Source organism: Zea mays, chromosome 7 (genome assembly GCF_902167145.1).
Source record: "Zea mays cultivar B73 chromosome 7, Zm-B73-REFERENCE-NAM-5.0, whole genome shotgun sequence".
NCBI classification, from domain to species: Eukaryota; Viridiplantae; Streptophyta; class Magnoliopsida; order Poales; family Poaceae; genus Zea; species Zea mays.
The window spans coordinates 168986474-169012516 of NC_050102.1; the positions used below are offsets into that span (position 1 = coordinate 168986474).

General features: G+C 51.6%; 1 long non-coding RNA gene across 1 annotated transcript; it reads left to right on the forward strand.

The window, feature by feature from the left end:
- Positions 1–8064: 8064 nt before the first annotated feature.
- Positions 8065–14454, forward strand: LOC118472996 (uncharacterized). The gene is made up of 3 exons (XR_004851589.1): positions 8065–8382; positions 9359–12745; positions 13722–14454. It is a non-coding gene; the product is annotated as an uncharacterized lncRNA (long non-coding RNA).
- Positions 14455–26043: the final 11589 nt, after the last annotated feature.

Consider the following 26043-nt stretch of genomic DNA (forward strand, 5'->3'; position numbering starts at 1 on the left):
GCATTTGTATTGTACGACATGCGAGAATAGTCAAAAGAGTAATTTTGATTAACCGTCTTTTTCTTTGAAGAAGGATCGTCATCGTCGTCGTCTCTTGGTGAAGAAGAAGATTCATCGCTGTCGTAGTAGACGATCTTCTTGATGTGCCTCTTCTTCTTCACGTCCTTCTTCTTATGACTTGAGCCAGAGTCGGTGGGCTTGTCGTCTCTAGTCTCGTTGAGGAAGGACTCCTTTTCCTTGTCGTTGACCACCATCCCTTTCCCTTAGGATCCATCTCTTCGGGCGATTAGTCCCTTACGTGAAGAGAACGGCTCCGATACCAATTGAGAGCACCTAGAGGGGGGGGGGGTGAATAGGTGATCCTGTAAAATTCAACACTAATAGCCACAAAACTTGATTATGAAAGTTAGAACGGCTAAATAGCTTGAAGTTAGTTCTTGTGAACACAGATAATCTAATAGAAAGCACACAAGAGACACACAATTTTATCTCGTGGTTCGACCAAGTAACACTTGCCTACTTCCACGTTGTGGTGTCCCAATGGACGAGGGTTGCACTCAACCCCTTTCAAGTGATCCAATGATCAACTTGAATACCACGACTTTTCTTCCTTATCTCTTTTCCCGTTTGCGAGGAATCTCCACAAGTTGGAGTCTCTCGCCCTTACAACAAAGATCACAATGGAAACACAAGAGTAAGCGTAAACCCACGAAAATAAGCGTAAACCGATGAAAATAGCCGCCGAAAATATGTTCGACGAAAATGGGCAACTATTTCCGTCGGTACCGACGAAAACGACCTATTTTCGTCGGCTTCCCCAAGGCCGACGAAAATAGGTGGTCGGCTGGGTATTTGCGTCGGCCTCGGTGGCCGACGAAAATAGGAGCTTTATTTTCGTCGGCCCCGGTGGCCCACGAAATTAGCTGGTGGCCTGCATGTATTTTCGTCGGCCTCCGAACAGGCCGACGAAAATTCATGATACCCCCCCCCCCCAAAACAGATTTTTCTGCACCTTTTAATTCACAACAAAATACACATATACACAATCACATATACAGATTTCACAAACCACATTCACAAGCAATACCATAATTGTTTCAAACATATTCCATACATAGTCCATAGTTCATACATAGTTTCAATAGCATAATCACATCCATAATAAAGTCTATACATAATCCATACATAATCCATAAACAAACTCACTACTCACTCCTACGGGCTGTGGGAGTTTTGGCCACTCCCTCCTCCGCCACTAGGAAGGTGGCCACTCCCTCCAGAACCATGGACGAGGAAGTCTTGGACGTTGGCAGCACCTTCCGATCCCTGAGCATGTGACACTGAACCCTGCAATTCATCAATCATTCAAATAAGGTTGTGTTTTGCTATCCCTATACCTATACATTGCTATGTTTGGTCACTATTTGCATAAAACAAAACATGGAACGTCACCTATGATCCATTGTGATGAGGAGGCTGTGCATGCATCCACGGGTAGTGGTGTGCTGGCCACCCCTGAGGTGGTGGCACCCACCCCGTCGGTGGCGGTGCCATCCACGCTTGAAATGGCTGAGAGCCCGCCGGTGGCTGGGAGACCGGTGGCACCCATCCCGGGACTGGCTGTGATCCTTGGGGTGGTGGAGCCGTCCAAGTGCCTGGAGGTGCCTGCGTCCACCCAACACCGGTCCACAGTGGCTGCGACGCTGGAGCTTGTCCTGGCCACTGTCCCCATCCTTGTGCCTGCGAGCCATTTTTGATAATAAAAAAGAGTTGCTATGGAATTGAAGTGTTCAGATATTGTTACCTGGGGAGGGCGAAAAGCGGGCAAGTTCATATCAGGGCCGAGTCGAGTAGTCATTTCCTGCAAATGGATGAAACATTAGAATCGCAACATTATACTTTGAATTCAATGACGCGTGATGAGATAGATGAATTACTTGAAAATAAGAAGCCATATACTTCGTCAGTTGTCCGACCTGCTCCTATGCTGCTCGAGCCTACTCCTGTGCTGCTCGAGCCTGCTCCTGTGCTGCCCGAGTCTCCTCCTCTAGCTAAGCCTCTCGAGAAGACCTGGAGGAGCGAGAACTCCGTGCCGAAGACGATGCCTTCCCTTGACCTATTGTCCTGTTATACTCCACAACGCCGGTGCCAAAGGCAAACCTACATGATACACATAGTTGAGCCATTAAGTGGACACATTCTTGTTAATGAAATTGTCGAATCAAACACAAACACCTCACCTGCCATGCTTTCTACCCCCACCACTGTGGTACAACGCCGAGGCATCTAAGTCCGAATGCATCCAGTCGAAGTCAGGCCCATGGCGTTGAGTCATTTCCTCCCCATATGCATTCTGCAAAGAAAGTTAGAGTTGGAGTTAGACACAAAACATGCAATTTAATTCGTAAATACAAACTTGTTTACCATTTTCTCCCTTGCCGCCTCGCTGCATAGCACATCAGGTTTCGCCGGATCAGGGCCATGGTGACCACGGACGTAAACCTCCATAAAACTTGGAGCAACTCCACTTTCAGTTTCCTGCATGAAAAAGAAGAGTTAAACCATAGAATTTTCATAGATGTAACATACAAGTTTGATTTATATACTTACCATGCGGCGTGTGGTACCAAGGTGTCCATCGGTGCCGTACCTGTGCCTCGGTCCTTCAGTGCCACGGTTGGCACAGTGCTTCTGGGACTCTGCAATCCACTCAGGCGATGCCCATCTCTTAGCCAACCACCTCCAGGCTTCCATGTCCTTCGCAAGCCAATCCACAACGCTCTCCAGGTACTGCTCCTCTGTGAGGTAGATCTCATTGGCCCCTAATGATTTTCTCATGTTCTGCCCCTTTATCTTCTTGTATTAGTAGTTGACGACCGCGATGCGAGCATTGTACATGGCATCCTTGATGACCTTATCAGCGCACTTCCGAAAGTGCCTCTTCACACGTGCCCACTGAGCCTGATCCTCCTCGATCTCATTTGGCAATTGGAACCTCTCCTACATATCAACAGAGAAGTTAAGTTAAAGTAAGATTAGGAGAAGCAATAATTCAGTGAACTGCTTATATACGAAAGTAAACTCACCTAGAACTCGTCCCACACAGCCACCTGACAAGTCATTCATCTTTGTTCTGAAGTTCCCCCTCCGCTACTGCTTTCCCCTGTCTCTCCTGGCTGGACATAGTCCTTCAGACCCCAGTCGGCCCACTGCATAGCCGCGAACCTCTCGCCATTGAGCTCCACCATGCCAGGGTAGTAGAAGCGACAGAGGCTACCCAACACCGCGTTCACCTTAGGACGTCTGCCTGTACCGTCCCAAGTCAAGTCTTCCCATGACCTACAAACATTAATAAAACAAGTAAACCAGTGAAATCACGTTCACATTAAAAAATTAACACAACAGAAATAAGCCCCACCATTCTCCATGCGGCCGGATGAGCCTCCTCTCGGCAGGTCTCGGACCAAGCGCATTGCTCTTCTTATACCTAAGTATACAAGTAAATTCAATATGATGAAATTATTAAAAACTAATATGATTAAAAACTAATATCAATTAAACTAATATGCATAATAATACCTGAAGGACGTAGAACCATCTGACGCGTCGCCCGCGTCGCCTGCCCCCATAGGGTTAACCTCCTCATCCTGCACATGAGCCTCTTGCTCACCCTCCTCACCCTGCACATGAGCATCTTGCTGAGGAGCCTCCTGCTCACCCTCCTCACCCTGCACTTCTTCTAGACTGTCGAGAAGTTGCTGCTGCCTCTGTCGGCTCTGTGAGGTGCCCTGAAAAAGCCCACTGCCCGAGCTATCCTCGCTGGCCGCGCTGCCCCCACTCCTCCTCGATCTCCTATGCTTGAACATGTTCAACTGTAGATAAATTAATGTCAAACCACAGTATATGAAACAAATAATATGAAAATTAATAATGTGAAAATTGCAATACATAGCTTAATTGATTAACTAAAAGAAACATACTAATCAAAAGTCATCCGCATCCGATTATGCTTTTTCGGCTTGTTGTTTATTCATACGCTCTTAATTTCGTTGGATCCTTACTGATCTTCTAACGACGACAGGTCATTTGCGCTTTGAGCTAGGTTCTTCAATTAAGTCGCTTGAATTGCTACAGAGATTTTCAAGGCCTTCTCCATTGGTCACATGGAATCGGTGAGCTATGTCTTGATTCGACGCCGCTTCTGGTTGAAAAACAGCATCATCGTTGTCCCTGCTCGTACTCACGTAGTCAGCACTCTCTGGAGCAACGACTTGTGGGTTGACTTTGATTGCAACCCACCAAGCCCTAAGGCTTGGGTGAGGATATGGTAGGTAGTACACCTGTTTTGCCTGATTTACAAGGACAACATCGCTCATACTGCTCGGAATCCTAGAGCTATGCTTCACCTCGACATTACCATACTTGTCGACACGAGTCCCACTATGAGCATCAAACCAGTCGCACTCAAAAAACACGACTTTAAGTTCCTTGGGGCCATCGAAAAATCAACTCTACAATGTTTTGAAGAACACCGTAATAGTCCACTACTTTGTCATCGTCAACATATGAACTTGCCAACACACCACTATTGGTGGTGGCTGCCAATGGTCGACTCTTCTCCAATTTCGCGGTTCAAAAGCGATATCCATTTACATCAAAGCGAGTATAGTTCCGGACGGACATAGAGGTATGTGCCATTTGTTGCAAGTCCAGGTGCACAGATGTCGAGGACCATAATTAGGGGTACCCCCAAGACTCCTAAACTCGGCTGGTAAACACCATCAGCACAAGCTGCAAAGGCCTGATGGGCGCAATACAGGTCAAGGCTCCGTCCACTCAAGGGACACGATGTCGCCTCGCCCGAGCCCAGCCTCAGGCAGGAATAGTAGACCCAGGTGGATTCACGCCTCGCCCGAGGGCCTCCTCAAGCAACGGGCGCACCTTCAACTCGCCTGAGGCCCAGCTCGGTCAAGCTTCGCAGTGAAGCAACCTTGGCCAGATCGCTTCGCCAACCGATCGTATCGCAGGAGCATTCAATGCAAGGATCACCTGACACCTTATCCTGACGCGCGTTCCTCAGTCGGCAGGGCCGAAGTGACCGCAGTCACTTCGCCCCTCCACTGACTGACCTGACACGAAAACAGCGCCGCCTGCCCTGCTCCGACTGTTGTGCCACCCGCCAGGGTGAGGCTGACAGCAGCCGAGTCCGGCCTCAGGTGCCATAGGAAGCTCTGCCTCGCCCGACCCCAGGGCTCGGACACAACCTTGACCTCGGAAGGCGGTCTCCGCCTCGCCCGACCCCAGGGCTCGGACTCAGCCTCGACCTCGGAAGACGGTCTCCGCCTCGCCCGACCCTAGGGCTCGGACTCAGCCTCGACCTCGGAGGACGGTCTCCGCCTCGCCCGACCCCAGGGCTCGGACTCAGCCTCGACCTCGGAGGAGTCACCGCCTCGCTCGACCTTGGGCTCGAACCGACCATGCTACAGGGGGATACATCATTACCCTACCCCTAGCTAGCTCAGGCTATGGGGAACAAGACCGGCGTCCCATCTGGCTCGCCCCAGTAAACGGGTAATGATGGCGCCCCGCGTGCTCCCATGACGATGGCGGTTCTCAGCCCCCTACGGAAGCAAGGAGACGTCAGCAAGGACCCGACAGCCCCGACAGCTGTGCTTCTACAGGGCTCAAGCACTCCTCCGACGGTCACAACATCACATGAAGAGGGCACCAACACCTCTCCGACAGCCACGTCGGCATGTACATAGGGCTCTGGCTCCTCTCTGCTAGACACGTTAGCACATTGCTATACCCCCCATTGTACACCTGGGCCCTCTCCTTACGTCTATAAAAGGAAGGTCAGGGCCCTCGTACGAAAAGGTGGCCGCGTGGGAGAACGGGCTGAAGGACAGGCTCCCTCCCTCTCTCTCCCTCGCGAACGCTTGTAACCCCCTACTGCAAGCGCTTCTGCCCTGGGCGCAGGACAACACGAGTCGCGGTTCCCTTTTTTCTCCCTTGTGTTCCGTCTCGCGCCGACCCATCTAGGCTGGGACACGCAGCGACAATTTACTCGTCGGTCCAGGGACCCCCCAGGGTCGAAACGTCGATAGTTGGCGCGCCAGGTAGGGGCCTGCTGCGTGTTGACGAACAGCTTCCCGTCAAGCTCCAGATGGGTAGTCTCCAGCAACTTCTCTAGCCTGGGACGATGCTCCGTTTCGGGAGTCTCGAGTTCATGTCCCTCGACGGTAGCTACGACATGGTACTCCATCCGCCGCGCGACAACGACAATGGCGGCCGTCAGCCCGCCCGCCGGCGGCGGAATCGACGACGTCTTCCCCCCATGGCAGAAGAGCAGCATCCAGGCCTGTCCCATCACCTTCCCCGCCGCAGGAGGAGGAGGCGGGGCAACCATGGCCAAGCAGGAGGCGGCACCTCGTTGGCTGTCGAGTGAGTCGATGACGCCGGCGCCCCAGCGGGGGACACGTCGGGCGTTGACCTCGCGTCTGAGACGAAGACGAGCGTCGTTTCCCCGCAACACGCCAACCCCAAGCAGACGGATGATGCCAGCACGCTCGCGAAGGACTTGCTGGGCGTTAGCCTCGTACCTGAGATCACGATGCAGTCCGTCCCCGACGCGACTCCGTCAACATCCGTCGATCAAGAGTTACCGTCCGTTTTCCACCATGTGCCTTTTAGATTCAGCTTCGATCCACCAAGCGACCCCGCTTCGGTGGACGCTTTCGTAAAGGCATATCCTAACCTTCCGGGGTACCATATGTGGTCAACCTGGGACCGACTGACGGCCGTCTCGACCTACAGGCCCCCGGGTTCTGAGGAAGATGACGACCCCGACTCTGGTTGGGATTTCTCCGGGCTCGGTAACCCCAGTGCCATGCGGGATTTCATGACCGCATGTGACTACTGCCTCTCCGATTGCTCCGATGGTGGCCACAGCCTTGACGACAAGGATTGTGGCCCAAGTCGTGAATGTTTCCACGTCGATCTTGGGGGTCTCGACGAAGGCAACCACCTTGGTATGTCGGAGGACGGCGATCCCCCTAGGCCTGCGCCTCACGTTGACATCCTTTGGGAGCTAGTTGTGGTCCCAGTCCCTGCAGGGGGTCAGGACGCACAGCTCGAGCAAATATGCGAGACGCAGGTCAGGCTCGACGAGGAAGTAGGACAACTTGTGCAGCTCCGGCAGAACATTGGGCAGGAGTGGGCAGGCTGAGCACCAGCCAGAGAAGCGCGTCATCTGCCCCAAGACGTCCAACATCGCATCACTAGCGATGCCGGGGCAAGGCTGCCTCCGGCTTCCAGCGGGGTCGGCCAGAACCTGGTTGCGGCAGCAATACTACTCCGAGCGATGCCGGAACCATCCACCACCGAGGGGCGGCGTATCCAGGGAGAGCTCAAGAATCTCCTGGAGGATGTCGCGGTCCGACGGGCCGAAAGCTTTGCCTCCTGAAGGCAGGGGTACCCACCGGAGCATCGCACCGCGACTTCCCGATTCATGCGAGAAGCCTCGGTCCACACCGGGCGCACGCGAGACGCAACGTCTGCAGCCCCGGGTCGCCTCGGCAACGAGCACCACCGCCGCGACCGTCGAGCCCACCTCGATGAGAAGGTGCGTCGAGGCTACCACCCCAGGCGTGGGGGACGCTATAACATCGGGGAGGATCGGAGTCCCTCGCCTGAACCACTCGGTCCACAAGCTTTCAGCCGGGCCATACGACGGACGTCGTTCCCGACCCGGTTCCGAACCCCGACTACCATCACCAAGTACTCGGGAGAAACAAGGCCGGAACTGTGGCTCGCGGACTATCGGCTGGCCTGCCAGCTGGGTGGAACGGACGATGACATCCTCATCATCCGCAACCTCCCCCTGTTCCTCTCCGACACCGTCCGGGCCTGGCTGGACCATCTGCCTCCTGCGCTGTGATACCCCAATTTTCTGAAAAGAAGTTAAACTTCTTTCTCTCTTTTCTTTCATGTTCTGTGGCATTGGGGTTTGGAGTTTTAGGAGGCATTCCTTAGAAAACAGTAGATCTTTTGGCATTTTTCCGCTGGGGTCGGGAGCTCAAAGGGGAGAGCGAGTTTGGGCCATTGATCTCGATCCAGTGGATGGGAGCCCCCCCTCTCCTTCCCAACCCTAGCCGCCCCCCCTCTCCTTCTCCCCAATTAGTTGCAGCCGCCCCCTCCCTCTCTTGCTCTCCTCCCCATTGGCAGCCGCCCCCTACCCTCTCCATGGCTTCCTCCTCCCTCTAGATCCCCCCCACGCAGCAAGGATCGAGAAGAGGAGGAGCACGTTGAATTGAAGAGGAAGAGAGGATCAAGGAGATGTTCTTCTCCATCTCTTGAAGATTTACTTGGGGAAAACCCTAGGTATGGATGAAATCCTTGTTCCTCCCTGTAATTATGTGCTTTTGGAGGTTGTGGATCATGGAGATTAAAGGATTAGAGGTTGGATTAGATGTGGGGTTAGGTTTTGATCTCGAATTTAGTTTTCTGCGGAATGGCAGATTTGACAGTTTCTGTTCATTCCAGTTTTCCGTGGTCTTAGTGGCCTCAAAAAAAAGAAAAGTCTATGTATGAGTCGTAGATAATTTGTAGATCTTTCCGTGGCCGCGAAGAACACCTCAATCGGACATCCGACCAGAAAGTTATTGCAGTTTTACTATAGCAGTTTTTCAGTCTCATAATTCTGTGCAGAATCTGTTCTCTTAAGATTTAGGCAATTTTATCAACAGAATTAAACTGTGGGTTGGTAAAAGAAGTTGTAGATAATTTCATAAGCTTTCCAGATTGTTAAAGAGTGCATTCATATGATTTGTGAAACTCTAGTTATGATTGTTTTACTGTGGCTGTTCCTGTTTGCCTGACAAAAATGAGCAGGTCTGTTCACTGGTGGGTTTCATCTAGTAAATGGCCGAATTGACTCTTCCAACTATGGAGACTTTTGTAGAGGGATAAAAGTTCTTACTTCCAGCAGAATTTCATAATTTTTGATTCAGTAGTTTGGGAGATATCGAATTTTGAAGTTAACTATGCTGCTGTCTAAAACAGATTAAGTCAGTTATCTTGTCAGATGTTTTAGAACTTATAGATGGCAGAATTTAATTATCCATTGAATAACGAAGTTGTAGAGTATTTTGTGTAGATACTCCTAGATTATTTGTTTGCTATCACAACTGTTATAATTTTAAAGATACAAAATTAACAAACAGCGCTGCTGCTGTATGTCATGTGGTTCAGGGTGGGAGTCTTTCCACCAGGTCTTGGTTTCAAGTGTAGGAGCGATTTGTTGATTGTTGTCAAATGTTTGTGAAATATTTGTACTAAGTTTTATGCCCGCTAGCAGGTGGCTACACTCCAGATCATGCATAGTATATTTCTTCTTCTTCGATGAAGGCAAGTGAATGTAGCAGCGGTTGCTTCCGTTCTGACCTGTTATTTCTATTGCCTACACTCTAATATTCAGAAGTATTGGATTCTTTCATAATTGGACTCTATGGTGATGCTTTACTTGCTTGCATTATGCTGATGCTCAATCATATATTGATGATGATAATGATTCGAGTATGACTCGTAAGATTAATTCACACCCCTAAGGTAAATGAAGTATTATTTGAGGTTGGTATTGTATCTGAAGGTAAATGAAGTATTATTTGAGGTTGTATTGTATGTGAAGGAAGTGAAGTATATTGATAAATGCAGCATGCCATATACATTGCATGATTCACTTGCATCTGAAGTTTTGTCGTGACCTATGGTCCGACGGTACCGGTACAACTTAGCATCGTACGTTGCCCGAGAAGGGGTACGATGCGGCTTCATACCCTTAGAGGTATGAAGGCAGAGGACATATGCATTGCATTCATATGCATTCATTGAAGTGGTATTTGTAGATGGTGTGGTTTTATACTCTAAGAGGTATGAAGGCACAGGACTTACACATTGCATTACTATGCATACATCGAAGTGATATTTGCAGGTATTGTTGACGCAGGAAAGTGTTATACAACCTATTATGGTTGTTCGAGGAAATTAGATGGCATTGGTTATTTTGGGACTATTGAGTTCTATATCTACAAGTATTTCTGATCTCAATTGTGATCCCTTTAAAATGTTGATTAGTTCAATTTTTTTGGTTTAAATATCTCGTCGAAACAATTCACTTGCTGAGATGTTTCATCTCACTCTTGCATTACTCAATGCAGGTACTTGATTCATGTTGGGAATGAGGGGAGTAGCAGCACGTCCACCTTCACTCTCATAATAACGCTACCCAGGCACAACCATGATTTAATTAGAAACTTCTTGTCAAAGGATGTTTGTTTTTAACTAGTCATGCACACTAGTTAATTCAGTTCATGACGTTATGGTTATCTTCCCATTGCTAGCAGATTATTAATGTCTAGTATGTTTTCTTATTATGATATCTGTTTATACTTTGTTGCTTCCACGTTTATGCAAATTTTCAAAGGAGATGCTGTCGAAATTTTATATATGAATGTTAGTTGTGTAGTTTAGTAGCATTTCGGGGTGTTTGTGGATCCCGGGGTGTTACAGTTGGTATCAAAGCATAGGCTTTAGATTATTGGCAATTTGAAGATAAATTTGACACACTTGCACATCTAGGAAGGGTATGGGTTCAAATATCTTTGATATATCTTAATGTCTTTGAAGTGCAGATGAAATAATTTTACCCTCCTTATTCCTTTACGGTGATGTGGTAAGTTGTTTATGACTTAATGCATGATATAATTCATTTCTAAATTTTGATATTGTTTTATTAATGCGATTGATATCGCTGGTCTTTTGTGAGATTGAAGTTGCTATTATGCTGGTGATATACATGTATGCCTATGTTGTTTTCAACATGTTTTTCATGGTTAAGTTTTATTACAATAATATTGTTATATATGCTTGATTGAGGATGTTTATTATAAGAGGAGTGTGAATTGCGTGTTTTGGGGTACAAGGTAACCATTAATTTGAATTTAAGTTGTTGGGCGGTGGGTGGATAGCTCCAACTATCTTTGCAAAGAATGATTGTTTATGTCGAGAAACCAGTTCTGAAAGAAATGAATATTGGTACTTTTATATGGATTTTGGGGGAAGTATTTACATAGCCAGAATGGCTTACATGTCTCTCTTCTATCATGTGCTTTAGTAGCCACAAAGCCTAGATGTGGTTTAAAGTGGTTGCATGTTAGTCATGCTAATTGTAGAATAAAATCTTTGATTTTCTTGATCCATTGATTATGTATTAATACTTTGAGGATCTGATGGTTCTCTCCCCGATGCATGTTTGTGGAGCCTTTGTTGGACCACTTATCTATTGGTTTGAATGAAGTCATTGCCTAGCCTAGAGTTGGTTGTGTGTGGTTAGTCACCTATTCCTAAATGATGTGGTTTTTACATCAGCTTGAGATGTTTGCCAAATGTATGAAGGATTACGGGGTTAGTATTGACCCTTTAGGTCTGGTACTTTGAGTGCATCATATGATAGAATGAAATATAAGTTTCTGAACTACAGTAGATGAAGACTTATATTATGTGTAGGTTAACCTTACTAGTTGGATATTTTTCTTAGTTGAGATGTTGAATGAAGTATAGTGACATGGGTTAAGCAAGTATTGTGTTGTTGTTGGGCTGTCAGTGCTCTATGTAGAGTTTTTGGCATTTCTTCGATGAACTATGCCGCACAAGATGTTATTGGCTTCTTTCGGCTTTATTGCTCCATTAGTTCTATAGATTTTCTCCCTTTTGGTGGGGTGCAAAGTATGTTAGATTACATGATTATCTTTTCATTATGGCAAGAGCAATGTTTAGGAAGATTAGGAGTTTTTGTTTCAACAGAACTACTTGTTTCGTGGTGCTATGAGGTGAGGAGTTTGATCTTCTTATACATTCATCTGGTGTGGATGTTTCACCATTGAATTAAAATGAATTGTTAAAGTTGGTAAAGGTTGTGCTTAGTGCGTATTATCCCTTCATAAAAGAGTGTTGTTTTAAGACATTGATGCTGATGTATGGTTGCATCCAAATTCAATGTTGTGAAATCGTAGTGTTTATTACATCTATGACTTGGTTTGAGCTTCCTTACATGTTGGTTCATGCTTGATGTCAGGTGGTGTAGTTTCCTTAGACAATTAGTCGATGTAGAAGTTCTTGTGTTAATTAAGACCAATAATGGACCCATGTTTTGCATGGTGCTGCTATATGGGGTACCATGGATGTTTTGTTGGAGTGGTCGAATTCGAGGACGAATTCTTTTTAAGGGGGGTAGAGTGTGATACCCCAATTTTCTGAAAAGAAGTTAAACTTCTTTCTCTCTTTTCTTTCATGTTCTGTGGCATTGGGGTTTGGAGTTTTAGGAGGCATTCCTTAGAAAACAGTAGATCTTTTGGCATTTTTCCGCTGGGGTCGGGAGCTCAAAGGGGAGAGCGAGTTTGGGCCATTGATCTCGATCCAGTGGATGGGAGCCCCCCCTCTCCTTCCCAACCCTAGCCGCCCCCCCTCTCCTTCTCCCCAATTAGTTGCAGCCGCCCCCCCTCCCTCTCTTGCTCTCCTCCCCATTGGCAGCCGCCCCCTACCCTCTCCATGGCTTCCTCCTCCCTCTAGATCCCCCCCCACGCAGCAAGGATCGAGAAGAGGAGGAGCACGTTGAATTGAAGAGGAAGAGAGGATCAAGGAGATGTTCTTCTCCATCTCTTGAAGATTTACTTGGGGAAAACCCTAGGTATGGATGAAATCCTTGTTCCTCCCTGTAATTATGTGCTTTTGGAGGTTGTGGATCATGGAGATTAAAGGATTAGAGGTTGGATTAGATGTGGGGTTAGGTTTTGATCTCGAATTTAGTTTTCTGCGGAATGGCAGATTTGACAGTTTCTGTTCATTCCAGTTTTCCGTGGTCTTAGTGGCCTCAAAAAAAAGAAAAGTCTATGTATGAGTCGTAGATAATTTGTAGATCTTTCCGTGGCCGCGAAGAACACCTCAATCGGACATCCGACCAGAAAGTTATTGCAGTTTTACTATAGCAGTTTTTCAGTCTCATAATTCTGTGCAGAATCTGTTCTCTTAAGATTTAGGCAATTTTATCAACAGAATTAAACTGTGGGTTGGTAAAAGAAGTTGTAGATAATTTCATAAGCTTTCCAGATTGTTAAAGAGTGCATTCATATGATTTGTGAAACTCTAGTTATGATTGTTTTACTGTGGCTGTTCCTGTTTGCCTGACAAAAATGAGCAGGTCTGTTCACTGGTGGGTTTCATCTAGTAAATGGCCGAATTGACTCTTCCAACTATGGAGACTTTTGTAGAGGGATAAAAGTTCTTACTTCCAGCAGAATTTCATAATTTTTGATTCAGTAGTTTGGGAGATATCGAATTTTGAAGTTAACTATGCTGCTGTCTAAAACAGATTAAGTCAGTTATCTTGTCAGATGTTTTAGAACTTATAGATGGCAGAATTTAATTATCCATTGAATAACGAAGTTGTAGAGTATTTTGTGTAGATACTCCTAGATTATTTGTTTGCTATCACAACTGTTATAATTTTAAAGATACAAAATTAACAAACAGCGCTGCTGCTGTATGTCATGTGGTTCAGGGTGGGAGTCTTTCCACCAGGTCTTGGTTTCAAGTGTAGGAGCGATTTGTTGATTGTTGTCAAATGTTTGTGAAATATTTGTACTAAGTTTTATGCCCGCTAGCAGGTGGCTACACTCCAGATCATGCATAGTATATTTCTTCTTCTTCGATGAAGGCAAGTGAATGTAGCAGCGGTTGCTTCCGTTCTGACCTGTTATTTCTATTGCCTACACTCTAATATTCAGAAGTATTGGATTCTTTCATAATTGGACTCTATGGTGATGCTTTACTTGCTTGCATTATGCTGATGCTCAATCATATATTGATGATGATAATGATTCGAGTATGACTCGTAAGATTAATTCACACCCCTAAGGTAAATGAAGTATTATTTGAGGTTGGTATTGTATCTGAAGGTAAATGAAGTATTATTTGAGGTTGTATTGTATGTGAAGGAAGTGAAGTATATTGATAAATGCAGCATGCCATATACATTGCATGATTCACTTGCATCTGAAGTTTTGTCGTGACCTATGGTCCGACGGTACCGGTACAACTTAGCATCGTACGTTGCCCGAGAAGGGGTACGATGCGGCTTCATACCCTTAGAGGTATGAAGGCAGAGGACATATGCATTGCATTCATATGCATTCATTGAAGTGGTATTTGTAGATGGTGTGGTTTTATACTCTAAGAGGTATGAAGGCACAGGACTTACACATTGCATTACTATGCATACATCGAAGTGATATTTGCAGGTATTGTTGACGCAGGAAAGTGTTATACAACCTATTGTGGTTGTTCGAGGAAATTAGATGGCATTGGTTATTTTGGGACTATTGAGTTCTATATCTACAAGTATTTCTGATCTCAATTGTGATCCCTTTAAAATGTTGATTAGTTCAATTTTTTTGGTTTAAATATCTCGTCGAAACAATTCACTTGCTGAGATGTTTCATCTCACTCTTGCATTACTCAATGCAGGTACTTGATTCATGTTGGGAATGAGGGGAGTAGCAGCACGTCCACCTTCACTCTCATAATAACGCTACCCAGGCACAACCATGATTTAATTAGAAACTTCTTGTCAAAGGATGTTTGTTTTTAACTAGTCATGCACACTAGTTAATTCAGTTCATGACGTTATGGTTATCTTCCCATTGCTAGCAGATTATTAATGTCTAGTATGTTTTCTTATTATGATATCTGTTTATACTTTGTTGCTTCCACGTTTATGCAAATTTTCAAAGGAGATGCTGTCGAAATTTTATATATGAATGTTAGTTGTGTAGTTTAGTAGCATTTCGGGGTGTTTGTGGATCCCGGGGTGTTACATGCGCAGATCTCCAACTGGGACGACCTGGTCAAAGCCTTCGTCGGCAACTTCCAGGGCACATACGTGCGCCCTGGGAACTCCTGGGATCTCCGAAGCTACCGCCAGCAGCCGGGAGAATCCCTGCGGGACTACATCCGGCGATTTTCGAAGCAGCGCACCGAGCTGCCCAACATCACCGACTCAGATGTCATCGGCGTGTTCCTCGTCGGCACCACTTGCCGCGACCTGGTGAGCAAGCTGGGTCGCAAGACTCCCACCAGGGCGAGCGAGCTAATGGACATCGCCACCAAGTTCGCCTCTGGTTAGGAGGCGGTCGAGGCCATCTTCCGGAAGGACAAGCAGTCTCAGGGGCGCTAGCAGGAAGACGTCCTCGAGGCGTCCGCTCAGCGCGGCATGAAGAAGAAGGGCAAGAAGAAGTCGCAAGCGAAACGTGACACCACCGACGCAGATCTTGTCGTCGCTGCCGAGCACAGGAACCCTCGGAAGCCTCCTAGAGGGGCCAACCTGTTCGACAAGATGCTCAAGGAGTCGTGCCCCTATCATCAGGGTCCCGTCAAGCACACCCTTGAGGAGTGTGTCATGCTTCGGCGCTACTTCCATAAGGCCGGGCCCCTACGGAAGGTGGCAAAGGCCATGACAACGACAAGAAGGAGGGCCACAAAGCAGAGGAGTTCCTCGAGGTCCACGACTGCTTCATGATCTGCGGTGGGCAAGTGGCGAACGCCTCGGCGCGGCACCGCAAGCAGGAGCGTCGGGAGGTCTGCTCGATGAAGCTGGCAGCACCAGTCTACCTAGACTGGTCCGACAAGCCCATCACCTTCGACCAAGGCGACCACCCCGATCGCGTGCCGAGCCCGGGGAAGTACTCGCTCGTTGTCGATCCCGTCATCGGCAACATCAGGCTTACCAAGGTCCTCATGGACGAAGGCAGCAGCCTCAACATCTTCTACGCCGAGACCCTCGGGCTCTTGCGGATCGATCTGTCCACAATCCGGGCCGGTGCGGCGCCTTTTCACGGGATCATCCCCGGGAAGCGCGTCCAACCCCTTGGGCAACTCGATCTGCCCGTCTGCTTCGGGACTCCCTCCAACTTCCGAAAGGAAACCCTCATGTTCGAGGTGGTCGGGTTCCGAGGAACCTACCACGTAGCGCTGGGGAGACCATGCTACGCCAAGTTCATGGCCCTCCCCAACTACACCTACCTCAAGCTCAAGATGTCGCGCCCCAACGGGGTCATCACTGTCGGATCCACGTACCGACACGCGTACAAATGCGACGTGGAGTACACTGAGGCCCTCGCCGAATCAGAGGCCCTCATCGCCGACCTGGAGAGCCTCTCCAAGGAAGTGCTAGATGCGAAGCGCCACGCCGGCAACTTTGAGCCAGCAGAGGCGGTTAAGTCCGTCCCTCTCGACCCAAACAACGACGCCTCCAAGCAAGTCCGGATCGGCTCTGAGCTCGACCCCAATTAGGAAGCCGTGCTCGTCGACTTTCTCCGCGCAAATGCCGAGGTTTTTGCTTGGAGTCCCTCGGACATGCCTGCCATACTGAGGGATGTCGTCGAGCACTCGCTGGATATCCAAGCTGGAGCCCGACCCGTGAAGCAGCCTCTGCGCCGATTCGACGAAGAAAAGCGCAGAGCCATAGGCGAGGAGATCCACAATCTGATGGCTGCAGGGTTCATCAAAGAGGTATTCCATCCCGAATGGCTAGCCAACCCTGTGCTTGTGAAAAAGAAAGGTGGGAAATGGAGGATGTGTGTAGACTACACTGGTCTAAACAAAGCATGTCCGAAAGTTCCCTACCCTCTGCCTCGCATCGATCAAATCATGGATTCCACTGCTGGGTGTGAAACCCTGTCATTCCTCGATGTCTACTCAGGGTATCACCAAACCAGGATGAAAGAGTCCGACCAGCTCGCGACCTCTTTCATCTCACCCTTTGGCATGTACTGCTATACTACTATGCCATTTGGTTTGAGGAATGCAGGCGCGACATACCAAAGGTGCATGAACCACATGTTCGGAGAGCACATTGGCCGAACGGTCGAGGCTTACGTCGATGACATCGTAGTCAAGACGAGGAAAGCCTCTGACATCCTCACTGACCTTGAAACGACATTCAAGTGTCTCAAGGCGAAAGGAGTAAAACTCAATCCCGAGAAGTGTGTCTTCAGAGTCCCCCGAGGCATGCTCCTGGGGTTCATCGTCTCCGAGCGGGGCATCGAGGCCAACCCGGAGAAAATCGCGGCCATCACCAACATGGGGCCTATCAAGGACTTGAATGGAGTACAGAGGGTTATGGGATGCCTTGCGGCTCTGAGCCGCTTCATCTCGCGCCTCGGCAAAAGAGGCCTACCCCTGTACCGCCTCTTAAGGAAGACCGAGCGCTTCACTTGGACCCCCGAGGCCGAGGAAGCCCTCGGGAACTTAAAGGCGCTCCTAACAAGCGCGCCCATCTTGGTGCCCCCCGCTGCCGGAGAAGCCCTCTTGATCTACGTAGCCGCAACCACTCAGGTGGTCAGCGCCGCGATTGTGGTCGAGAGACGAGAAGAAGGGCATGCATTGCCCGTCCAGAGGCTGGTCTACTTCATCAGTGAAGTATTGTCCGAGACCAAAATCCGCTACCCGCAAATTCATAAGCTACTGTACGCGGTAATTCTGACGCGGCGAAAGTTGCGACACTACTTCGAGTCTCATCCGGTGACTGTGGTGTCATCCTTCCCCCTGGGGGAGATCATCTAGTGCCGAGAGGCCTCGGGTAGGATTGCAAAGTGGGCGGTGGAGATCATGGGCGAGACAATCTCATTCGCCCCTCGAAAGGCCATCAAGTCCCAAGTCTTGGCGAACTTTGTGGCTGAATGGGTCGACACCCAGCTTCCAGCAGCTCCGATCCAACCGGAACTCTGGACCATGTTTTTCGACGGGTCGCTGATGAAAACAGGAGCGGGCGTGGGCCTGCTCTTCATCTCACCCCTCGGGAAGCACCTCCGCTACGTGCTGCGCCTCCATTTCCCAGCGTCAAACAACGTGGCCGAGTACGAGGTTTCTACTGACCAACCGTGGTGGCCGACGCCACTAGGATTGTACGCACCTGCCAAGGATGTCAATTCTACGCAAGGCAGACACACCTGCCCGCTCAGGCCCTGCAAACGATACCCATCACCTAGTTGTTTGCTGTGTGGGGTCTAGACCTCATCGGTCCCTTGCAGAAAGCACCCGGGGGCTACACGCACCTGCTGGTCGCCATCGACAAATTCTCCAAGTGGATCGAGGTCCGACCCCTAAACAGCATCAGGTCCGAGCAGGCGGTGGTGTTCTTCACCAACATCATCCATCGCTTTGGGGTCCCAAACTCCATCATCACCGACAACGGCACTCAGTTCACCGGCAGGAAGTTCCTGGACTTCTGTGAGGACCACCACATCCGGGTGGACTAGGTCGTCGTAGCTCACCCCATGACGAATGGGCAGGTAGAGCGTGACAACGGCATGATTCTGTAGGGACTCAAGCTGAGGATCTACAACGACCTCAACAAGTTCGACAGGCGATGGATGAAGGAACTCCCCTCGGTGGTCTGGAGTCTGAGGACGACGCCAAGTCGAGCCACGAGCTTCACGCCGTTTTTTCTAGTCTATGGGGCCGAGGCTATCTTGCCCACAGACTTAGAATACGGTTCCCTGAGGACAAGGGCGTACGACGACCAAAGCAACCGGGCCAACCGAGAAGACTCATTGGACCAACTGGAAGAGGCTCGGGACATGGCCTTACTACACTCGACACGATATCAGCAGTCTCTGCGACGCTACCACGCCCGAGGGGTTCGGTCCCGAGACCTCCAGGTGGGGGACTTGGTGCTTCGGCTACGACAAGACGCCCGAGGGCGCCACAAGCTCACACCTCCCTGGGAAGGGCCGTTCATCATCGCCAAGATTTTGAAGCCCGGAACATACAAGCTGGCCAACAGTCAAGGCGAGGTCTACAGCAACGCTTGGAACATCCGACAGCTACGTCGCTTTTACCCTTAAGATGTTTTCAAGTCATCCATATACCTCATTCTCTTCACATACACAAATAAAGTCTAACCATCAAGGAAGGGTCAGCCTTGCCTTGGCAAAGCCCGACCCTCCCTCGGGGGCTAGAAGGGGGGAACCCCCTCTGCGTCAAAATTTTCCTCGGAAAAAGTCTTTCTGCCAGAACATCTTTCGCGCTTTTCGACTACTTCGATAGCGGGATCCTAAAAACGATGGAGTACACGTAAGCGGCAAGGCTGACCGAGCCGAGGGACTCCTACGCCTCCGGGATACGGATACCTCACTCATCACCTTCTGCGATAAGTAACTCACGCTCGGATAAGCGATTTCGCTGACCGAACAGGTCTTAGCGCTCGAAAACTTTTCTGTCGAAACGATTTTTCGTGCCTTCTCGACTATATCGATAACAAAATCCTGCGGACGAGTAAGAGCACATGTAAGCGGCGAGGCCGACCGAGCCAAGGGACTCCTACGCCTCCGGGATATGGATACCTCACTCATCACCTTCCGCGATAAGTAACTCTCGCTCGGATAAACGATTCTGCTACCGACAAACAAGTCCTGATACTCGAAACAAGAGGAAAAGAAACACAACTTTATAACGCGACAACGATATGTTTGGGCCTCAGCGGCTGCAAAAAACATACGCACACTACAGACAAACTGATCATGCAGGTTCAGACATCAATAAGGGGGGCAGCAGCACCCTCGGCGTCGACTCCACCTTCGGCGGAATCCGGCCCGGCCTCAGACGGCGACACGGTCGGAGGATCTCCACCTCGAAGGAAGATGTCAGCACAGCGCTTGGGCCATCGCCACCAGGGTATCCTCCAGAAACCCAGCCCAAGCAGACGGCTTGACCATCCGCTCCATAGCCTCAGTCAGTTGTCCCCCAAGGACATCAGCCCGGCTCATGGCCTCGGCAGCCCGACTCCGGCGTCGGTCCCGCTCACCGATGACCTGGCCAAGCTCCAACTGCCGCCGCTGCCTCTGCCCCCAGCTCGTCACAGAGCAACCGAAGGTCCGCCGCCTCGGCGCTCCGTTGGGAGAGGCGCTCGGTATCCTCGGCAAGCGCGGCCCTCAGGAACCGCAACGAACCCCAGACGTCGGTCTCGCGGCGGATGAACGACGACTTGGCGGTACTCAGATCTGTCAAATCCTGAGGAAAGGAAGCAGGGCGTCACAAAGAGTGCCCTGGCCACGTGAAAGGTATGCCTGAAATCCTTACCTGGAGGATCCTGGGAACGTTCCTGGAAACGACCTCCATGGTCGACCGAAGCGACCCCATCGCTGCCTCGGCACACTCACGGAGCTCATCCCGAGACTGCTCCTCCCGCTCATCATCAAGAACAAAAAGGGGTTTCGAGGCACCACGGGTCCAGAACCGGAGCGCCTGCCCGCACTGCTCATTGGGATCGCGCCGCGCGAGAACGAGTTTGCCGCTCCCCAGGACCGGCCGCGGTTCTGCGCCCCCCTCCTCCAAGGCGTCGGCACCCCCCTGCAGTCGGCGCATCGGGTACCTCCTCGACTAAGGGGGCAGGCTTCCAATCACCGGCCTCGAGTAGCGGCGCCTCAGCCATCTCAGCATCGGCGGCGACGGGTGGCTCCACAGGCAGAACGGCAATAGCCTTGGCAGAAGCTGGTGACGACGTCGGCAACACGTCAGGTGGGTTCAAGGTCGCGGTCGCGCCAGCAGTCTCCCCCGGCACGACGGCCGCCTCAGCGGAGGGGTCGGCCTGAGGAGCTCGCCCCTCGGCAACCCGTGCCGCCTGAGCCCCCCGCTTTGGGGCATCTTGTGAGGAGGCCAGCCGACCGGCATGGCCCGGTGCGGCACTGGCTGCAGAAGCCGGCGCCGTCTTGAGGACCTTCCGGGGAGCCAGACTGGTCGAGCCGTGCCTCCGTTTGCTGGGAGGAAAAGGAAAAGCAGGATCAGGACACACGAAGAAGGAGCCGGGACAGAGGTGTCCTCAGATACTTACCCACTCCGGACCAAGGCTAATCGTGCCTGCGGGGAGGCCCCTCGGGCCTCAGCCCCCGCAGGCGCTGCCAAGGTTTGCCCTGTTGCCGGCTTCGGCACCATCCCCGCCTCGGGCACCCGGGGCGCCGAAGGGATGGTCTGCCTAGGCACAGTCACGACGACCTGAGGACCAACCTCCTGTGCGGCTGGCACGGGCGACTGCTCTTGGGGGACAGGCGGGTCGGCCTGACTCCCCGGGTTCACCTCAACTACCTCGGCCAAGGGGTCAAGTACCCCCTCGGCCTGCCCCTGTTCTTCGGACCGGGACCCTGATGTCCCGGCCTCGGATACCGACGGCGCCAGCCCACTCGGGGGCTGGCTCGACGACCCCTGGCCCAGCCTCAGATCCGGGCTGAGGCCAAGGTGGACCGCCATGTCGTCGTCGTCGTCATCGTCGTCGTCGTTGTCGTCGGGCGTCTCCGGCGACGGCTCCCTCGGGAGTCCGTCCCTCTCCTGCTTCCAACGACGCCTCTCCAAGGCGTCCCAAGCCCGCATCCGCTCGCGGGCTCGAGCCTTTTCCGCGTCCTTCTTCTCCTTCTTCTTCTCCGCAGCGACCCTCCGCGCGGCTCGGTCCACCGCGTCATCCGGGACCGGTGGCAGGGAAGGCTTGTGAAATCCCAACTCCTGGAGATGGACGGAAATCTCGACTGTGAGAACCAAGGGCAATCTGACACAAGAAAGAAGAAGGAGCGGACACTCACCAGGGACATGCACCTGCGCTCGGGACACATCAGGGGCTGGGTGAGGGCGCCGGCGTCCAGCCTCCCTACCGTGCCAGCTACCCGCCTGTGGAGGTCATCGGCGGAGAGGGGGACATAGGACATCTGCGAACCCTCCAAGTCGACCCCCGACGTCATCTCCGAAAGCAGCAACCGCCGCTCCGTCAAGGGAAGCACCCTCCGGCGATGGATGGCGGCAACCACCCCCGCGGCGATAAGCCCTCCGTCTCGCAGCTCCTGCAAGGCCTCCAGAAGGGGCTGGAGATTCTTCTGTCTCTCACGTGGGGCCCCATAGCGCCAGTTGCTTCCGGCGGCAGTCACCACTCATTGAAAAAACGACGGGAGCCTCCCATCGTCGTTCCGGAGGTAAAACCACCGGTGCTGCCACCCCTTGTTCGAAGACACAAGGATGGCGGGGATGTACTGTTGCGCGCGCGCCTGCCTCAACTGGAGGATGCAGCCACCGGCCCGCACCGCCATGCGGACTCTCTTTTCCCCCGTCGTCGAGGCAAAAGGCTCCGCGGAGAAGAGATGGGTCCACAGCTCCCAGTTGGGGTAAATCCCCAAAAATCCTTCGCAAACCGCCACGAAGATGGCTGCTTGCGCGATAGAGTTGGGGTTGAGATTGTGCAGCTCCACCCCGTAGAAATGCAGAATCGCCCGCATGGAATGGCTTGCTGGCACTCCGAACCCCCGCTCATGGAAAGAGACAAAACTCAGCACATACCCCGACGGCGGGGACGGGGCAGCTCCGCTCGGAGGGACCATCCACTCCGGCTGCGGGTCACCGGAGAGGGGACGAAGCAAGTCATCGGCAACAAGGGCCTCCAGATCGTCCACCGTGACGGTGGAGACTGGAGAAAGGCCATGGGTCGCGCGGCGGAACGACGGTTACCCGGTCGACCATCACCAAGCGAAGGGGGTGGCGGCGGAGCGGACAAGGTGCACGGTTTTCTTTCTCTGGCTATTCCCTTAGGTTGCGGAAACCAAAGCAGGAGGCGAGCAGCAGAGTAAAGAACCACCACTGGTCCCTCTTCCGAATATATAAAGGCCCGGGCAAGACCCGTTCAACACTTCGCCCGAACCCGCCGCGAAATTCAAAACTCGAAGGCGAAACGCCCGTTCCTCGAATGGCTCGCGCAACGGCTGCCCCGCAAACCACTCGTCCCGTCACATTAACTCCGCGGTAGGGCAGGTGACACCTTTGGCAGGCAAAGCGGGCGACGCTTCACCTCCGCCATGATGACCGCGTCAAAAAAAGGTGTGCCACATCATTCAATTTCGTATCATTTTCCTCTTCCCCTTTCTCCACGCCCACTACTGGTCAGAGGTTCGAAGGCTGGCCCCTCGGAAGGGTTCGACAACCGCCTCAGGCCACTCGGGCTATGCGCCCACTACTGATCAGGGGTTCGAAGGCTGGCCCCCCGAAGGGTTCGACAGCCGCCTTAGAACACGCAGAGCGAGGGATGACTCTGGGTACGTCCGATACATGGCCGAGGCTCGGGCTACGCTCCCGAGGTACCCTAGGACATTTCCGAGACCAGCAGGAGCGATTCTGTAACGAAATCCCATCAGAGGGAGGCATCGAGCCCTCGGACCCTATCAAACGGGACCGGGTCCGGCAAATCACCTGCAGGTACTTTTGGAGCGCGCCTCTGGGCCACTAGCCGACCCTTATCGAACGGGGCACGGGCGTCCACTCGGATCACCCGTTAGCAACTCACTGGAGACACCATGTTCGGCGCCCTCCGAGGGCAACATGGCACTTCCCCCCTCCTCCTTGCGGAAAGGCGACGAAGGGGTGTATGATAAAAGCCGAGTCAGTCCTTGACCGTCCTCTCGCTCTGTGCAGAGGCTCAGGGGCTGCTCTCGCAAACCCGGCTCCGGCCAAACCGTTGACAGCGTCAACATACCAGCCCGAGAACTCGGAACCTGACCATGCACCCGGGCTATGATCAGATCGCATGAGGGAACGACCAGACCGGCTGAGGCATCACAAAAGGCACTAAGACCTCGAAGGAGTCAAACCACTCCTCTGAGGCCTCGGGGGCTACACCCGGTGGGTGCGCTCGCGTGCACCCACCGGAACAGAATGTAACCGAGAAAGGCCGGTCCCCTTGCAAAAAAGTGCGATAAAGCCTCCAAGCGAGTACCAACACTCCCTTTGAGGCTCGTGGGCTACTGTCGGGGACCATAATTAGGGGTACCCCCAAGGCTCCTAAACTCACCTGGTAAACACCATCAGCACAAGCTGCAAAGGCCTGATGGGCGCAATACCGGTCAAGGCTCCATCCACTCAAGGGACACGATCTCGCCTCGCCCGAGCCTAGCCTCAGGCAGGAACAGTAGACCCAGGTGGATTCGCGCCTCGCCTGAGGGCCTCCTCAAGCAACGGGCGCACCTTCGACTCGTCCGAGGCCCAGCTCGGGCAAGCTTCGCAGTGAAGCAACCTTGGCCAGATCGCTTTGCCAACCGACCGTATCGCAGGAGCATTCAATGCAAGGATCACCTAACACCTTATCCTGACGCGCGTTCCTTAGTCGGCAGGGCCGAAGTGACCGCAGTCACTTCGCCCCTCCACTGACTGACCTAACACGAAAATAGCGTCGCCTGCCCTGCTCCGACTGTTGTGCCACCCGCCAGGGTGAGGATGACAGCAGCCGAGTCCGACCTCAGGCGCCATAGGAAGCTCCGCCTCGCCCGACCCCAGGGCTCGGACTCAACCTTGACCTCGAAAGACGGTCTCCGCCTCGCCCGACCCCACGGCTCGGACTCAGCCTCGACCTCGGAAGACTGTCTCCGCCTCGCCCGACCCCAGGGCTCGGACTCAGCCTCGACCTCGGAGGAGTCACCGCCTCGCCCGACCTTGGGCTCGGACCGACCATGCTACAGGGGGATACATCATTACCCTACCCCTAGCTAGCTCAGGCTATGGGGAACAAGACCGGCGTCCCATCTGGCTCGCCCCGGTAAACAAGTAATGATGGCGCCCCGCGTGCTCCCATAACGACGGCGGTTCTCAGCCCCCTACAGAAGCAAGGAGACGTCAGCAAGGACCCGACAGCCCCGACTGCTGTGCTTCTATAGGTCTCAAGCACTCCTCTGACGGCCATGACATCACATGAACAGGGCACCAACACCTCTCCGACAGCCACGTCGGCATGTACATAGGGCTCTGGCTCCTCTCTGCTAGACACGTTAGCACATTGCTATACCCCCCATTGTACACCTGGGCCCTCTCCTTACATCTATAAAAGGAAGGTCCAGGGCCCTCGTACGAAAAGGTGGCCGCGCAGGAGAACGGGCTGAAGGACAGGCTCTCTCTCTCTCTCTCTCTCTCCCTCGCGAACGCTTGTAACCCCCTACTCCAAGCGCATCCGCCCTGGGCGCAGGACAACACGAGCCGTGGTTCCCTTTTTCCCCCTTGTGTTCCATCTCGCGCCGACCCATCTGGGCTGGGACACGCAGCGACAATTTACTCGTCGGTCCAGAGACCCCCGGGGTCGAAACGCCGACAACAGAGTTTTTGGAAACCTATACAAGGATTTAGTATATGCATTATATCTTCCAAGTCCAAAATTCAAAGATTTAGTATGGACAATGAGAGAACGACAATTACTAACATAATTACGAAACCACTGCACGAAGTTTGGGCCACCTTTCAACCCATAACGTCGAAGATTTTCTAATTGGATGGTCGTAGGTTTACTAGTAGATTTCCAACATTCTTCATCAAACATGTTGGACATATTAGAAACATGGAGATTACACACTATAGAAATTATGAGATGAGAAAATGGACGTAACTATGAGGAAAACTTACTCGAACGCCTCCTGTGTGCTGTCAATATTGCTATACATATATAGCATTAGCGTGTTCAAATCTGATGCTTCAATGTGACGTACACTCCCTTTTCCAACTGCTTTACCCGGATTCGCAAAAATTTGAAGGGTGCTTTGGGGTAATTCATTTTCGACATGAAGTCGCACTGAAGGAGCAAACACATTGTTGGCTCGAGCGAAATACCTGGTTGAGAATTGAGATATCTCCTTAAGGGCAAAAGCCTCCGCAATACACCCTTCGACTCTAGCCTTGTTGCGAACAGACGCCCTGAGCTTTTTCAATGCCCTTTCTTTAGGATACATCCACCTGAATTGCACTGGTCCGCCTACCAAAGCTTCCCAAGCCAAATGCACAATTAGATGTTGCATCACATTGAAGAATCCTGGCGGGAAAACCTTTTTAAATTTACAAATAAGAATTGGAATTTCTTTCTCAAATTTCTGCATCAACCTCTTCGATACCGTCTTTGCGCATACTTCCTGTCGGGGACCATAATTA